General features: G+C 39.1%; 1 protein-coding gene across 6 annotated transcripts in view; it reads right to left on the reverse strand.

Moving 5' to 3' along the window:
* The window catches only part of LOC148880051 (peroxisomal membrane protein 11C-like), a 37,827-nt gene extending 23,906 nt beyond the window's left edge, over positions 1–13,921 (reverse strand). The window contains exons 1-3 of one of the 6 annotated variants that reach the window (XM_088961859.1): positions 13,311–13,449; positions 13,099–13,230; positions 11,501–11,518 (exon numbers count right to left, since the gene is read on the reverse strand). The gene's annotated coding sequence lies outside the window, so the exon portion shown is untranslated. Of the gene's footprint in view, positions 1–11,500; positions 11,519–12,916; positions 13,063–13,098; positions 13,231–13,295 lie in introns of those variants that run through there. The other 5 variants (XM_088961857.1, XM_088961858.1, XM_088961860.1 and 2 more) reach the window with 5 other exon arrangements.
* Positions 13,922–16,788: the final 2,867 nt, after the last annotated feature.

Below are 16,788 nucleotides of genomic sequence, written 5' to 3' on the forward strand. Positions count from 1 at the left end.
TAAGACTACCTTTTTGCATGGAGACTTAGAAGAGGAGATTACATGGAGCAGCCCGATGAGCACATGGTATGTAGATTAAAGAATAGTCTTTATGGACTCAACAAGCTCCAAGGCAGTGGTACAAGAAATTTGAATCCTTTATGACAGATCATGGATTCAGTAAAACCTCATCCAACCATTGTGTGTTTGTAAAGCATCTTTTAAACAATGATTTCATCACTATTTATATTAATAGTTGCCGCCCCACTTAGCAATTTATATTAATAGTTTAAAACATGGTAAAATTCCAATACTGCCCCTACTGCTTACCTAAGCTAAAAGATAACTGAAATAACCAACCAACTAACACAACTAACACACTAACAACAACATAAATAACACAAAGAAACATGCAGCAGTGGGGACCACAAATAATCATATTATTGTTCCACATCTCCACACTCCCCCTCAAGTTGGGAGTAGATATTATTCATTCGCAACTTGCATAAACCTGTCTCCAACTTGGTCTTTGTAGCTGCCTTGGTGAAGAGACCAACAAGCTGCATATTGGAGATAATATATGGAAGACACACTTCTTGGGAAGCAACTCTCTCTGATAAAGTGTTAATCCACTTCAATATGCTTAGTTCTATCATGTTGTACCGGATTATGGGCAATGTTAATAACTGCTTGATTATTACAATACAGCATCAGGGGCTTCTCATAAGCAATGCCCAATTCCTCAAATAGGGATCTCAACTATAACACTTCAGCCACACCATTCACCATAGATTTGTATTCGGCTTCAGTACTGGAGCAAGCAACAAAATTTTGCTCCTTACTTCTCCAAGAGACAATACAGACCGCATAAGAGATATAACCTTGTCTTCAAGGGGCTCTCCACCTTCTGCACTTATCCTATGATTTTGTTCAATAGGTGTGTCAATAAGTTTAACACCTTGCTTCCCAATTTCTTCTAAAAGATAGTTGAAAAACAGCCCTTCAAAGTATGGGACTGTGTAAGATTAGATGAAACCAGAAAAAGGCAAATAGATGAGAAGGTTGGTGAAGATGAAGAGAGAGATTGGCAGCAAGGAGAGTTATGGGATGAGAGGTTCAAAACTAAACCCTCCCTCTAACACTCTAATACAATTTTATTAAGTTAATTCTTGAGTAAATTACAAGAGAGGCCCTTGGTTGGGCAAGAAATTACAAAAACACAGTATAGAAGAGGATGGGCCCATAATAAGGCCCATTATAGACAAGAATATAAATATAACATAGAATAACAGCCTATGGGCCATTTGGCCCATCTTCTCTACACTCCCCCTCAAGCTGAGCATAGATGTTAATCATGCCCAGCTTGCTAGTGTCATGCTGAAGCCATGCCTTGGGAATGCCCTTAGTGAGAAAATCTGCCAATTGTCCTTCAGAAGTGATGAAGGGAAGACACACTTCACCCGAAGAAACTCTTTCTCGAATAAAGTGTCTATCAACCTCAATATGCTTAGTTCTATCATGTTGTACTAGGTTGCGGGCAATGTTGACAGCGGCCTGATTATCACAGTACAACATCATTGGCTTGTCATGATCAATCCCAAGTTCCTCCATCAATGACCTTAGCCACAACAGTTCAAAGACTCCATATGCCATGGCCCTATATTCTGCTTTTGCTGAGGATCGGGCCACAACTGATTGTTTCTTGCTCCTCCAAGAGACAACATTACCAGCTACCAGACTGCAATACCTTGAAGTAGATCTTCTGTCATTAAGATTTCCAGCCTAGTCAGCATCAATATAAGCTTCAAGTTTCAGATGACCATGCTTGGTAAACAGAATTCCTTTTCTTGGAGAGCCTTTCGAATAACACAAAATTCATTATGTGGCTGCCATATGAGTATCTCGGGGAGCATGCATGAACTGGCTAATACAACTGACAGCATATGCAATATTTGGCCGAGTCATGCACAAGTACAAGAGTTTCCCAAGAAGTCTTTGAAAGACCCCTTTGTCTTCCAACAATGTTCCATCTGAAGCAGAAAGTTTGTTACTCATATCAATAGGAGTTGCAGCTGGTCTAGAACCCATCTTCCCAGTTTCAGAGAGCAAGTCAAGGACATACTTCATTTGGGAGATAAGAATCCCATCCTTGGATCTAGCAACTTCTATACCAAGGAAGTATCTCAACTCTCCCAGGTCCTTAATCTCAAATTTTGTACGAAGGAAAGACTTAAGAGCACGAATTCCTGAGGCATCATTACCAGTCACAACAATATCATCAACGTACACAATGAAATATACTGCCAAAGATCCACTTCTCTTCACAAAAAGGGTATGATCAGACTGTGTCTGAGCATAGCCGAATTTAACAAGTGCTACTCTAAATCTCTCAAACCATGCCCTAGGAGACTGTTTGAGTCCATAAAGGGATTTCTTCAATTTGCATACATTTCCTTGCATATCACTTCCATACATTCCTAGAGGGAGAGACATATAAACCTCCTCATGTAAGTCACCATTCAGAAACGCATTCTTTACATCCAACTGATAAAGGGGCCAGTCAAAGTGAGCTGCCAGAGATAAGAGAACCCTCACAGATGTCATCTTAGCAGCAGGTGCAAAGGTCTCCAGATAATCAATCCCATACGTCTGTGTGTAGCCTTTTGCAACTAGTCTGGCCTTGTGCCTCTCAATAGTCCCATCAGCCCGGTATTTAATAGTAAAGACCCATTTGAAACCAATTGGATCCTTCCCTTCAGGAAAATCCACCACTTACCAAGTATCGTTCTTGTGTAGAGCATCCATTTCAGATTCCATGGCATCTCTCCATTCTGGAATCTGAAGAGCTTCTGACACAGATCTAGGAATAGGATTAGAAGCAACTGAAGAGAGATAAGCAAAGTATGAAGGAGAAAGCAGACCATAAGAAAGGTGTTTGGAAATGCAGTTTGCAGTGCACTTCCGTTTTCCTTTCCTAACAGCAATGGGAACATCAAGATCCAAGAAAGATGGTTCCAAAGGGGTTGAAACAGCACCTATTGTCTCATCTGTGATTGGAAGTGCATGAGGCTCACTTGTTGTAAGGGAAACAATCTGCTCATTCCTTGATCTTTGCCTTTGATACACCTTGGGATTGTGGGTAGGACGAGGAGGTAAAGAGATAGGAGCACTAAAACAAGGAGAATGGAGTGATTGATCCTCCCTTGATTCATTTGGAGAGGACACATGCTCATCAAGAGACTCAACTGGGACAAGGAGAGGAAGAGCAAACACTTGTGACAAACTCTCCCCCTGTGGATAATGTCCTTCCTGAGAGGAACCATAAAAAGGAGAAAGTTCATCAAAGGTAACATCCATTGAGACATATCGGGTGCCAATCTTTGGATCAAAACAACAGTAACCCTTCTATGTGGGGGAATAACCAAGGAAGATACACTTGTGGGCTTTTGGTTCAAAGTTGTCTCTGGGCACTTGGAATGTGTACATAACAGGTGCAGCCAAACACACGAAGAGGAATAGGGAAGAGGTCCTTGTCTGGATGAAGAAGACTGAAGGGGGATTTAAACCCTAAAACCCTGGATGGAATACGGTTTATGAGGTAGGTAGTAGTGAGAACAGCATCACCCCAAAATCTTGTAGGAACATGTGAGGCAAACAAAAGGCTCCTTGCAATTTCAACAATATGCCTATTTTTCCTTTTAGCAACTCCATTCTGTTCAGAGGTTCTAACACAGGAACTTTGATGAATAACCCCCATGTCAGAGAGATACAAGGATAAGTTCTTCTCAAAATATTCTTTTGCATTATCAGATCTGATAAATTTAATCATGGTATCAAACTGGGTTAAAACAAATTCATGAAACTGCCTCACAAGTCTTGGAACTTCATCACGAGATTTCATTAGGAATATCCAAGTGAATCGAGAAAAATCATCAATAAACAGGATGAAGTATCTATAGCCCCCCATAGAGGATAAGTGGTATGGCCCCCACACATCAGAGTGCACAATATTAAAAGGAAAATAAGATCTTTTATTGCTCAAAGGTAATTGTCTCTACAATGCTTTGATAACTGACACGATTCACAATTAAGAATGGACACACTGATTCCCTTGAACAATTCAGGGAATAGATGACTTAAAGCAGAAAAAGGCAAATGACCCAAACGACAATGACTCAACATAATTCGATTGGCTGACTCTGAAGAGGTAGAACCAAAAGCAGCATTCCTAGGTTGATCAAGGCATTGTCCAGGAGTGTCAAGCAAGTATATTCCATTCGCTTCATGGCTACTCCCAATCACCTTCCGAGACTCCAAATCCTGAAAAACACAGTGGGAAGGAAATAATGTTACACAACAATTTAATGGCTTGGTTAAGCTACTTACACATAACAAATTTGTATTTAATCTAGGTAAATGAAGAGTGGAAGATAGGAGTAAGGAGTCTGTAGCCTTGACAGTTCCCTTGCCAGAAATAGAAGCAAGAGAGCCATTGGCTAAGGTGATTTTATCACGACCAGGAAGCAAATCATATGAAACAAACAAAGTGGAAAGGTTGGTCATGTGATCAGAAGCACCCGAGTCTATGATCCAAGGGGTCTTAAGATTACCTGAAGTGGTTGAATAATTAGCAGAAGCTCTTATACCTGAGTGAGCAAATGAAAAGGTGGCTGGACTTCCTAAAGGGTTGGAAGATGAAGTTACACCTTCGAGATGACTGATCATCGCCCCAAACTTTTCATACTCAACTTTCATGGCCACCAACTATGCACAGGAAGACTCAACTTCAACATCTGTACCAGTGGCTGCATTTGCACTCATTGTCTTTTTACCATCATGTTTCTTCTGGAATCGAACAGGAACAAGACTGGGATGTAATTTCCAGCACTTGTCTTTGGTGTGCTTTGGCTTTTTGCAATATTCACGTACAACCTCCTTCTTTCCATAGCCACTAGGAGCCCCTACAACTCCTTTGGGTTTAACCCCCATATTTGCAAGGTGATCATTAGTGCCAACCCCTTGAACCTGTACCTGTCTTTTGCTTTCTTCACTACTGACCAAAGCATATGCTTGTGACAATGAAACACTTTCCTTGGATAAAATATTTTGTTTTGTGATGTCATATTCAGGGTTTAGTCCAGTTAGGAACTCAAAAACCTTGTTTCTTTCAAATAATTTCCTGTAGGTTTCTGCATCATTGGAAATATCCCAAGTCACAGCCTCTATCAAATCAATTTCTTGCCACAGAGATTTCAAGGTTGAGAAGTATACCGCAAGGGATTTCTCCCCATGTCTTAAATTCTTCACATCACTCCTCAATTTATAGGCTTTGGCTACATTTAGTTTCTAGGAATAGGTTTCTACGACACTATCCCAGATTTCCTTAGTTGAATTAATCCACAGATAATGTTGATTAATCTGTGACTGCATTGAATTCACGAGCCACCCAATAACAGTGTAATTCTCTTGCATCCATTTCTCATAAGAGGGATCATCCACTGGGGGAGCCTTCTTGCTCCCGGAGATAAACCCTCACTTTCCTCTACTACAAATATAAATTTTCACAGATTGTGACCATGCCAGATAGTTGGTTTCATCCAGTTTAACTGTGGTCACAGTCAACAAATAATCAATTGGGGTTCCCAAAGCATGTCCATATTCAGCAACACCCTTACTCTCAATATCTAAGGAGTCCATCATGTAAAAGCTTCAATTGGGGTTTCGGTCAGCTTCCACTAGTGTACTGATTGTTGATGAACTCAAATTAAGTTAAATTGGCAACAAACACAGCAACTCACAAGGCCAGTTCAAACCTGACAGACGTGAAAACCAAGCTCTGTGGCATCTCTTGGTTCAGCCTTCAAGAGATAACCAACAGACCTCCAAACACTGTGTACCCGATTGGAGTACCTTTCTAGTTAGGGATTCTAAGTTCCCAACAATAAGTTCCCTAAAGAGAGCAAGAACACAGTCCACAGTACTTAAGAGGCCTTTTTACGAACACTATGTATGCAGCAGCAAACACCCCACTGTCACCTAGTAAGAACCACTTCAGGAGCAGTCCGTATAGGTCCAAGAAGCAATTGAACTGAAGTAGAGACTCGTACCACCGAGTCCAAACAAGTTCCGGCCACTTGACAATCCAACAAGATGAGAAACCAACCCGAAATCTCTGAGTTAAATCAAGTCACCAACAGCCGAACAGCTGAACAAATTTAGAGGGTTTCGAACTCTTTAACAGCCTTTAGAGGGTTTCGAACTCTTTAACAGCCCCCCCCCCCCAAAATCAGAAATATAACCCAGTAATAACTGAAGCAACTTACAGTTTTATCAATCTCTGATTTGAGCTTCAAATCAGGCCGAAAGTCCTCTTTGATTCTTCCTAGTCATCGAACTATTCTCCACGCGATTAGAGTCTTGGGCACCCTCCAATGACCTCCAAGAATCAGGCGAATGAGTCTAAACTTCCAGCCCTAGAACACCCTCATGCAGTCAGTTGGACTATACCCACATAAGAGCCACGCCAAGCCCAAGCCTGCTCTGATACCAAGTTGAAAAACAGCCCTTCGAAGTATGGGACTGTGTAAGATTAGATGAAACCAGAAAAAGGCAAACAGATGAAAAGGTTGGTGAAGATGAAGAGAGAGAGCTGGCGGCAAGGAGAGTTAGAGGATGAGAGGTTCAAAACTAAACTCTCCCTCTAACACTCTAATACAATTTTATTAAGCTAATTCTTGAGTAATTACAAGAGAGGCCCTTCCCTTTGTGGACTATTACTGGAAGATCAAGATCATCCAAAGGAAGTAGAAAAGGCTCAACAACTGGAGGTATCTCATCTGTAGTGAAAAATAAAGGAACTGTGGTACCTAGATCTAGAACCGTAAAGGAAATTAGAGTTGGCCTAGACTGTTGATGACCGAAATCAACCTGCCTCCACCACCTATGACACACCCTCAAATCTCAGCACCTTTGACAATCCTCCTCACTACACTCCCCTTTAGTGATAGGGATAGGTAATGGATTTTTCGATGAATGAGAACCCATCTCACTACTCTCCCCCTAAGAAGAAACTCTATGATAGTAGGGTACATCCTCAAAGAAAGTAACATCCATAAAAACAAACTGTTTCCCAAAAATATGTTCTTAGCAGCAATGTCTCTTTTAAGTTTATGCATACTCAAGAAAAATACATTTTGAAACTTTATGATCAAATTTGAAATGATAAGGCCCAAGAATTTGAATAAAGCAAGTACATCCAAAAGTCTTTATGGGAATAGTAAACAAATCCTTATCGGAATATAATAGATTAAATGGAACTTTCATGTCTAAGACCCGTGAAAGAACTTGGTTGATGAGATACACAACTGTATGAATAGCATCTCCCCAGAAACGTGTAAGAACATTGGAGTTCAGCCTAATGCTTCTAGCCACCTCCAATATATGCCTATTCTTCCTCTCAGCAACCCCATTTTGCTAAGGTGTATGGGGAAAGGTGCTTTAATGGATAACCCCATGGTTAAGGAAATATGAAGCCAATGGTTTTGCAAAATACTATTTAGCATTATTGGATCTGAAAATTTTGATTTTGACCCCAAATTGGGTTAAAATCATCTGATGGAAGATCCGAGTCAAGGTAGGGACCTCATCTCGAGAACGCATAAGATAAAACCATGAGAAGCGAGTATAGTCATCAACAAACAACAAAAAATATTAGTATCCCCCCATAGAAGTGATGTGATATGGTCCCCAAATATCAGTATACACAAATTCAAAAGGAATACTACTTATTTTATTGCTCAAAGAATAGGTTGTTTTACAATGCTTTGCAAGTTAACAAGTTTCACATTTTAAACTAGACATCTAAACTGACTCAAATAAACTGGGAAACAAACTCTTCAAAGACCTAAATTACAAATGACCTGACCAATTATGCCAAAGCATAATCTGGCTCACAAACTAAGAAACAAATGACCTCTCAAATTGTTTATCTTCCCCATATGAATGCCCTCCAAGAAGGTACATTCCATTTGTTTCACAGCTAACCCCAATCACCTTCCTTGTCAATAGATCCTAAAAAAACATACCAATCAAGAAAGAAAATCATGGAACAGTTTTGATTTTTAGTGATAGCATTAGACAATCTAATGTCTCCCTTGGCAGAGATGGGAACAAGGGAACTATCAACAATGGACACTTTGTCTCTGCTAGAGGATAAGCAATAAGTAGTAAACAGTGAGGACAATCCAGTTATATGGTCAGATGCACTTGAATCTATAACCCAACAAGGTTCATTGTTACTTGGGGTTGAACAGCTAAAGCATGATATGCTAAAGCCCTTGTACCTAAATGAGAAAATGTTGAAGTAGGAGTAGTAGATGTTGTAACTGGTGGCTAAGATGAGGATGCTGAAGTGCCAACTTCACTTTCTAACTGAGTCAGAGCAGCTCGGACAACGATTAAAGTGTCTAGGAATTTGGCTTTTGTACTGGATGAGGATGCACCATCAGTAGTGATAGCCATATTGGCATTCCCCATTTTGTTTCTGAGCTTTGCTGGAGTTAGATGTGGATATAACTTCCAATAGGTGTCCTTGGTATGCTTTACTTTCTTGCAATGATCACACACCAACTCCCTCTTATCGTCCTTCTACATATCCTTCTCCTTGTCACCCCTAAACTTCGGTTTCACTACTGCTAAGGTTGATTGCAAAGGCTGATATTGCAACATAACCTTTCTTCTACTTTCTTCATTGTGCATTAAAGAATAGGCTTGAGACAAGGCCACACTTTCTCTAGTGAGGAGTTTTGCCTCACAATATCATATTCTAAATTCAGACCAGCTAGGAATTCAAGAACCCTATTGGTCTCAACCTGTTTTCTATAGGTTTGTGCATCCTTCTAACTTTCCCACTCAATTATCACTAGGTGATCAATTTCATGCCACAAGGATTTCAAAGTGGAGAAGTAAAACGAGACCAGTTTCTCTCCTTGCTTAAGATTGTTTACTTCACATTTAATCTCATAAGCCCTAGCAACATTAAATGGTTGGGAGTAGGTGTCTTTCATGATGTCCCAAATCTCCTTAGCAGTTTTTGCCCACAAGTAATTTTGGTTGATCCGAGGTTGCATGGAATTGCATAGCCAAGCCATGACCAAATAGTTCTCCTGAACCCATTTGGCATATGTTGGGTCTTCCTTGGCTGGTTCCTTTACATCCCCCATCACATAGCCTAGTTTCCCTCTACCCCTAATAGCCATCATGGCTGATTGACCCCATTCCAAGTAATTTGATCCATCAAATTTGACAGTGGTAATCTGAAAAGTGTTTTCAATCATGTTTTCAGTACCACCAGCCCCCAAAACACTTTTACCTTGATTCTTTAACCCAATTCCTGCCATCTCTATTAAGAAATTTATCAAAAAGAACCCTTTTATGCTGAAACAAATGTAATTATCAGCCAAAAATTGCTAACAGACAACTTGGAATGTTGAAATAGGTCTAACAATCACCCAGAAATGTTGAAACAGATCTAATAATCTCCCAGAAATTATTATCACTCAATCTGGAATGTTGAAACAAGTCTAACCGTTACCCAGAAACTGATAACAGTCAGAATACTAGGGTTTAAATCTGAGAACTGATCGTAGGGTCAGAAAAACCCTAAAAAAGATCCAGAGAAATTAGAAAACTTCCAACCGCTCCATCTAGATGACTCTAATCAGATTCTGATTGATGTCGATCTCAAAAACAAACCAAAACTTACCCAGAACAGGCTGACGCCACCTCCAATCCTCAGTCTGAACCCTAATCTTGAATGTCCTTCCTTTTCTCTGATTCTTCCTAATCACTAGACACTTTCCAAGGCTCTACAATCCCTTGGGCATCTTCTGCACTCTACTAGCAATCTCCAAGAACCAGCCGATTGACCAATCTTTGCTAAAACTTCCAACCCTAGGAAGTTCTCATGCAGTCAGCCTGAATAGACTCAAATGAGAAGCCCTAGGTTGGCTCTGATACCAACTTGTCTAGTAAAGACTGTAATCAGTCTTAATTTAGATGTGAATTCAAGAAGAAAGTATACAAAGAATAGAAGAGTAATAAGAGAATAAGAAGAGAGAAAACAAAAAGGAGAGAAATCAGAAAAGAGTGTGGGTCGTAACAAGAGTTGCCGCTCCACTCGGCTATTTATATTAATACTTCAAAACATGGTAAAATTCCAATACTGCCCCTACTGCTTACATAAGCTAAAAGATAACTGAAATAACCAACCAACTAACACAGCTAACATACTAACAGCAACATAAATAACATAAAGAAATATGCAGCAATGGGGACCACAAATAATCATATTATTATTCAACATCTCTACACAAGACATTTCAAATTAAGCTCACAACATTGTCCTACAAGTGAAAGAAAAGGAAGAAATAAAAGGTGCGCCTTTTGTATCAGCGTGGGAAGTCTGATGTATGCCATGGTATGCACAAGGCTTATCTTCGCTCATGTTGTTGGAGTTGTAAGCAAATTTCTCTCAAACCCTGGCAAAGAACACTGGGTTGTGGTGAAATGGATTCTCAAATACCTCCAAGGCACTAAAGGCAAGCCTCTATTGGATGGTTACACAGATGCAAACATGGGTGGTGGCATTGACTCAAGGAAATTAACTATAGGCTATCTAGTTACTGTTACAAGAGGACCAGTCTTGTGGCAATCCAAGCTTACTACCAAAGTTGAATTCATTGCCATCACTGAGGCAAGCAAGGAGTTGTTGTGGACAAAGAGATCCTTACAAAAATTGGTCTGAAGCAAGAAAAAAATCATTCTTCACTTACATAGTTAGAGTACCATCCATCTCAACAAGAACTCCACTTTTCCATTCAAGGTCCAAGCACATTGACGTTGGATATCATTGGATTCACAATGCTCTAGAAACGAAGCAACTGGAACCTAAGAAAATTCATACTAATGAGAATGGATCAAATGCAATGACCAAGACCATGATTGTTGAGAAGTTTGTCATTTGTAGGAACAAGGCAGGTTTGGTAAAGCCTTCCTCATGAGTCAAGAGGGAGAGATTTATTGGGTTTTCCCTCCTCATAAGATGAGTTAATTATTTGCAATCTCATGGCCTTTCAACCTCGCAGCCTCACGAGGTGGTGATTTCGTGGCCTCACTAGCTCCATGGGACAACGACCATGCAGCCCCTCGGGTGATGCCATGACAGTATTGCTAGCTCCACCCCGTTGCTCCTCAAACCTCACTAGTTGTTCGACCTCGCATGGCATTCGGCCTCGCACCTCTCCTTTGATCTTGCAAGCTAGCCTTGCCCTCCAAAACCTATTTTCTTTTTGGGCTTTGCTGATGGTGATTCATGACCTCAGGATTCTTGGCACTCTGCGGGTCCACAACCTTTGGTATTCCGAGGACCTCATAACTCTATGACGGGATGATTAAAATTGTTTTTTGGCACACTAAGTATCTTCAATGATTGAAACATTTGAAGATGAATCATTACCCTCACCTATTTATTGATGCATCCCTGTTCATTTAGAAAAGAAAGTGTGAGGTGAGCTTGTATCAACTACTTGTAATAAACATAACAAGTGAACGCCAAGGTCACCCGCTATAACAAAGAAAAAAAAAGAATTCATCTTGTTATGTTATCTTCTGGTAGAGACTAGAGAAGTTGTAATCCAACATTGACAAATAGTGGAAGTTTGTGTCTCGTGCTTTTTCCCTTCAAGTTTCAGAAAGGTTTTCCATGTTAAAAATTCGTGTGTGTGTGTGTGTGCTTGTTTTCTGTATTTGTTCTACTTATTTATCCTCTCCATCTCGCTAAGTTCATTATTTGCTTTCGAAATCACTCACTAACTCCCACCAACAACAAAGGACCTCCATTATCTCAAATTTGTTTTCTTTGTATATAGTACCATAACCATGTTTCAGGCACATGCTGACACGTCTGCAATGATAAATCTATTCCAGGTTTTCTAAAGTCAGGTCAGACAAAGAGGAGTATTGCTAGAAATCACAACATGTCTTTGTGCTTGTTAAATAAAACTATTTACAATATTAGTGAAATTACCAGTTACTCAAAAAAAAAAATGTAGACAAGAAAGTTTGGGAAGGGAAAAAATGTGAAAGGTGGGATTTGTCTTGTTCTAAACTAAGATGGCTTCGTCTAATTTTAAACTAACAGCATTATTGATTGAACACTTTTATGGAACCAAGGCCATGACCCAGATGGGGGTGTTGAAAAAGAGGGCTCATATACATATATACACTAAAACAACAAAATGGGATGAAGAAGACACGAATCTTCTGAAGAAACCATAAAAAACAAAGAACTGGGAAACAGTTATGCAATCTCAACTTTTGCATGCTTTAGGTCATGCAACCGGGTCCTCGGATAGCGTGTTGTGAAATTTTGTCATTCCAATTCTAAATTTTAGCAAGTAAGATGCCCCAGGGAAACCATTACTCACTAACCGGCGCCCGAGATTGACAATCAATAACCTAGATCAATTTTAGAGAGTCAATACTTTCTTTTCTCGTTTCAATGTTAGCAAGTCAATACTAGGAACTTACAATTAAATGCTTCAATATATTGGTGGGGTAAGAACAACTGTAACAAATAGAGAGCAGGCAAAGAAATCTAACAACCAAACGAAATCCCACTGAAACCTAAAGCTACGAACAATTCAACAAAAATAGAAGTTAAGCAGCAGTAAGCAAGTGCCGGGCGGAAAATACAAATCCAGATAGACAGTAAGAGAAAGACAAATTCACATTTAGTAATGCACAAACGATATTATTAAGGCGAATTCAATTGAAAATCACAGAACAGATCAAGATCGAAAAGAAAACGTTAGATAAAAGGCTAGACAGAGAAAGAGAAAAGATCTGAAGTATAACTACAGGCAGTAAAAGAAGAGACCTTATGGAAATTATACAAGAAAAAACTATAAGAAGGGAAATGATGGAATAATTAGAGAGTAGTAGCAGTAGTAGTAGTAGCAGTAGTAGAGTAGTAGTAGTGGTATACTGGTATGAGATATCTACAAAATTGCAAATGATTGTAACGTAAATGATTGGTATGTGGATCTTCAAAATCTCTACCTGTCGACTCGAACCCACCAGTTACCAGATGTGCTTTTTCTCTCTCTCTCTCTCTCTTTTTCTCCCCCTCTCTCGCAGCTCGCCTTGACAGATTCTGGGTTCTGACGGGGGCTTGTTGGTCCGTCGTGTGCTCTGAAAAACAAATATAAATAAGCAACCAGAATCAAAAGGGTAAACGGAAGAATCAATTATAGTACTTCAGTTTCAAATACGTGTACGAAAGCTGATTTCTCCACCCGATCCTGCGTTGAAGCGTTGAAGCGTTGAATCGATTCATCGTCAGAAAAGCAGTAGGCAGTAGCAGCTGCATTTTAAAACTAACTTGACCATCTTGACCTACCTAGTTTTTCAGAGTTTCCAACAAATGGACCGCTAGGATTATCCGATGGATGTAGATAATTTCTGTTGAAAACATGCGAGTGGGACCCTAATCAAATGGCAACCATTTTTTTTTTTATATTGCCACTTGTCAGAGTGACGAAGATGCTTAGCAAAGAAAGGAGTGAAAAAAATAAATTTAAATAAGGCTTCTGCTACGGACTATTTCTTATTTTTATAATTCATACACAAGGTCCAAACACCACAACCTGGTTATGGGTTATTGAGTTGGTGACAAATGTCCTACTTAGGAGGACAAAGAAGCTGTCCTCCTTAGTTTTGTAAGACCATTGGATTAGGACTGCTTTTTTATCTTGATTGTTGACGGGTATATATTGACTACTAGACTGTTGGGCTGGGCCCCCTTCATCCGGTCGCTATTTGTATACTGGTGTATTTGGGTTGACAAAGTGGTATCGACTCAATTGGATCAGGAGAGTGCCTTGAGAAAATGAGTTAATAACCATCCTTTTATAGTCTCCAGACTCTCCAGATGTAAAATGTAAAGTCGAATTTCGTGGAGAGTTGTTGGACGTGTGCAATGACGTAGTAAGGAGTAGGGTAGAGAGCTCATGGGCCTAAAATATATAAGGTTCAATAAACTAAATTACCTGGTCCACTATTTTCACCAAGTGAGACAAGAATAATACGTCGGTGTGTCGTTTTTGTTTTTGAGACAATAAACTACGGAAAAGTACGGATTTGTCTAATGCAGATTTCTAATTTACACGGGAGAGCTATAAACATTCAAATGGATCAATACCCACATTCTATGCACTCACGCGATTGGCATCAATTTCAAGCTAACACATATCCCAACCGTATATTGAACCTATAAATTCTGACACTGGGGGTATCCGTCATTCTCCCAATAAACTATTAGTACAAGTGTACAATGCAGAATAAGAGTCTGTTTGATTCTTAATCAGAACCGGAATCGAAATTCATTGAAATCGTAATCGCTTATTCCTTCATTTATTTGTTTGGCACAAATAAGAATAGGAATTGGTTGGAATGGGATTCTCATTTTCTCAAATGGGAGAATGCCACTCTATCAAGAATGGGAATTCAATTCCACTTCCATTCAATGGTCGGAAATTAAAATTAAAATGTAGTATTTCAATTTCAATTTCAGACCCTTATTACCACAAACCAAATACACCCTAAATGTTTTAATGAGATGGAAATATGGGATAAAGCCAAAGCCATAAAGTGTATCCTAGTAATAAATTTTCAGCCCAGTCCAACCCACTTGTCAGTTGGAGAATTAGCCATCATCGGCCAGCACTCGGTAGGGGCACCATTTACCACTTTCCAAAGATTGTGATATGAACTGAAAGTCCGAAGTGAAATCAGCAAACTTCAAATATTTGCTTGGTACGTTTTCCTACTGCCTCCCTGAATATATTTGAAACTATTATAGAATAATATCAAAGAGTTTGCAGAGAGGTATTCTTGGTTTGCAATGGCATTTTTTAGGAGGTTGCATGAATGAAATGAGTTTGCATAGAGGTATTCTTGGTTAATTTGCAATGGCATTTGATGTTGTAATAGTAAGAATTTACCATTGCAAGCTGAGAATGACTTCTAAGTGGATTAAAGAAGACTAACAAGTTCTAGTAACAAGGCAAATGCTGATGGTCTGCTCTTGGATGTTTATCTTAAAATGGCCCAAAGATGGTGGAAATGATGGGATTCCTAAGAGCTGAGAGTTAAAACTTTGTTTAGGCTCGGTTTGGAAGGAGTACAAATGCATACAAAATAATATAAAATGTAATGTTTTGTACTCTACAAATTTGTATTTGTATTTGTACTCCTTCCAAACTGAGCCTTAAGGCTATGTTTGGTTTGAAGGAAAAGGTAGGGCTTGAAGGGAAATATATCAAAAACTATACGAAGTTTGTAAAGGTTTCCTTGACTTTCCTTTCCTTTCCTTTCCCTACTTTTTTCTTCAAACCAAACATAGCCTAAGAATAAGGACCTTGCTTGTAGATTTCTACATAAGGATATTATATAGCATGCACTTTTCTTTTCTTTTCTTTTACGAAGCAAATAGAGCTGCCTATTGGCCCCTATATTCAATTCATCCACTTCTTCTGTAAAAGTAAACATTTCAATTCATCTACTTCTACTGTAGTCTCTATATTCAGTTCAGCCACAGTAGTGACAACTCAGAACTCATATGTTCATATTTAGCTGTAATGGGTTTAGCACTGATGGCCTAAAATCTGAATTTTTATTCAGTAAATCTCATTTTTAGAACCCATTAAATGAGAAGGCACACTTATCCTCTGTGTTTTCACAAGGATATGCATTGATTTATCCTCTATAGGCTCCAAGAATGGTAAAGAGTCAGGTTGAATTAGTTGCAGGAGTGGACCTAAGTACTCCAAAATGGGTAGCTTTGAATTGTTAGGAATGCCCAAAATGGGTGCCGGTTTAAAAAGGATTCCACCTTTACCTGAAGAGTTGCAGCATTGCAACACATTTCTTGTGCAGGGCATTTTATTTTCCCCTAGATTTGTCTTTTGTCATTTACCTTCTTCTTCTGACAATTGACCTAAATTCAGAGCTTGAGTGGTCTTAAACTGACCCAATTTATATCTGCTTTATGAAATTCAGGAGGTTACCTGAACAAGATAAAGAACAAATCCAATAAGACATTGAATTGAACTAGTCCAATCCAATCCAGATTGGACCAATATTCGATCCATTGAATTGGACCAGTCCAAGTTGGAGAAATATTCAGTCCATTGAATTGGGACCATCCAATCCAGTCCAGGAAGAACAAAGTTAATTCAGAATAAATTCAGTGGCCTTTAAAAGGATTGGTTACATTGCCTCAACCTGTGGATAAGCATGAAGTGTTGTGTTGCTTGGGTTTCTTACGTAGATCTATGATGCTTTCTATGAAGAGTGCAATTCCATTATGAGAACATTTATAATTAGTTTACATTTTCATAAGCTATCCGTTTTGTATTTTACAGGTACTAGTTGACAGAGCATATATGGTGGAAATTTTGCATGAAAAAAGCTTCTTGCTAAGATCAAGAAGATTGATTATCTCTAAAGTTGTAATTGTAAATATGATTCAGCCATCTTGACAAAGTACTATTTGATAAGTGAGGGATCTCCATCTGTAGTTATGAAAATCCTTGCTCAGGTCCTCAATATCCACTATTTGTATTAAAACAAATTACAGTGTTGATATGTAGAAAGAACAAATTTAAGCAAACATTTTGCCAAAAAGTTTTGATTCCAATGTTTCAGATTCTCTTCATTCTAATATGTTTTTGTGAAATTTTTAATACA

This window comes from Nelumbo lutea, chromosome 1, assembly GCF_056320005.1.
Source record: "Nelumbo lutea isolate HS-2025 chromosome 1, American lotus-T2T, whole genome shotgun sequence".
In the NCBI taxonomy this organism is placed as follows: Eukaryota; Viridiplantae; Streptophyta; class Magnoliopsida; order Proteales; family Nelumbonaceae; genus Nelumbo; species Nelumbo lutea.